Genomic DNA, 1,893 nt, shown 5'->3' with positions numbered 1-1,893 from the left:
GTCGTCTTCTGTCAACAGACAGGTACGTTTGTAGGTTTTAATATAGTCCACGAATGCCACATATTTGCCAATGAGATAAACGTAAAGTCATCAGCATAGACTTCAGTAAGTACATCTTCATGACATGAAAAATCATTATATTCACGACAGCTTCAAAATTGTGCAATCCATGCTTGAAGGTACATGGGAAAGTTGGCTTTCGAGCTGGTTGACTAATATCACCAGTTAAAATGCTATCTATATAAGCTTTTGCAAGGTAGAGAGTGACCAACACCGCATACTGCCTTTGGCACCATGAAAACTTAATACGATTTTCAAGGTCAATATGAGCTTGCCATATTGAGCAACCTAGGCTGATAACAATATGAATATGGCCCAGGTTCTTTCTCTAATTAAGGAAATTCATAATGTGAATATGTAAACTCTTTTGATCAAATTTACAAAAATTTTTAATTCAAGCAATGGGTCTCATATTGTCTAACACATAACTGTCCCCCAAATTTTTAAGCAAGAGTATCACGTTTGCAGTTTTCTATTCCAATGACAGTTAGGCCCTTCTGACTGAATTGATTTTGTCTAGAGAATAACCTTGCGATTGAAGCCCAGAGCCCCCACTAGAAAACTTAGAAACATCTGACAATTCGGACAAGCAGATTTCACTAAAATCTTCATCAATCGAGGAGATCAACGGAGGTGGCAGAGGTTGGGGAACAAGCGACTTTACAACCTCCTAGTGACAACTTTCAACTAATAATTTATTTATTCGGGAAACAGAACTGTTGATCCTGCTTTTACTGTCAAAGCAATAATTAAAGCGTAGAAAGCTATACATTGCATGTTTACTGATTTAGAAAGTAAATCGAAATGTTTAATGTTATAATTGTCCTTTACCTTCAACACAGTTGGTTGAAAAAATTCACCAATGATTACGATACTCCCTAATGCAAAATTTGAGCGCAGCTTTATACATGTTTTCATTTTGCGATATATTGAGGCAAAGAATTTGAGAGAGACATGCATCAGAGTTGGCGATCATCGAAAATCTGATCTGCGGGTCAAGCGCATTGGCTTTTATATGTGACCTGCCGTGGTTGCTCAGGTGGCTATGGTGTTGGGCTGCTAAGCACGAAGTCACGGGATCGAATCCCAGCCGCGGCGGTCGCATTTCTGTGGGGGCAAAATGCGAAAACTCCCATCTACTTAGATTTAGGTGCACGTTAAAGAACCCCAGGTGGTCCCAATTTCCGGAGTCCCCCACTACAGCGTGCCTCATAATCAAATCATGGTTTTGGCACGTAAAACGCCAGAATTTAATTTTTAATGTTTTATAATATGTAACTCGTTGAATGTACCAGTGTAATCGCTAGTACCGCGTGGCCTCCAGAAAGTACTACACAATTCGCTTCAAGCATACAATCAGATCATAAAAGAATCGCAAACCATGACAATCGAAACAAGCGCGAGCTGACATGAGCAGACGAAAGTACAAAATGAGCAATTCGGCTGAGACCAGTTACGAGTACCCATCGAGCGGTTGGGTGGGTCCTCATGATACCAATTTCCTGCGTGCATGTCACTGAAGGGGCCGCTCTCATTGGTCTCCGCCGTTCGCAGCTCACATCTTTCATATCTCGCTCCGCGTTAGCTCTTTCATCTTTTGCTGCGCTCATTTGCTCTGTTACGCCGACGACGACACTCACCTCCGGAACGGGCGCCTTAGAGCTGCACTCTTAAACACCTGCAAGAAATTTACAGTACATCTAATGTTGCGGGCATTATGTAACAGTCTCTTCTGAGTCACCTTTCTTCCTCTGTATTCATGCAAACAATCTTCATCCCACCAAGGTGAATTATTTTTCATCGAATGATTAATGCGTTTTAATGGCGCAAGGG

This window comes from Dermacentor variabilis, chromosome 1 (assembly GCF_050947875.1).
Source record: "Dermacentor variabilis isolate Ectoservices chromosome 1, ASM5094787v1, whole genome shotgun sequence".
Taxonomy (NCBI): domain Eukaryota; kingdom Metazoa; phylum Arthropoda; class Arachnida; order Ixodida; family Ixodidae; genus Dermacentor; species Dermacentor variabilis.
Note: the sequence above shows the minus strand (reverse complement) of the source record.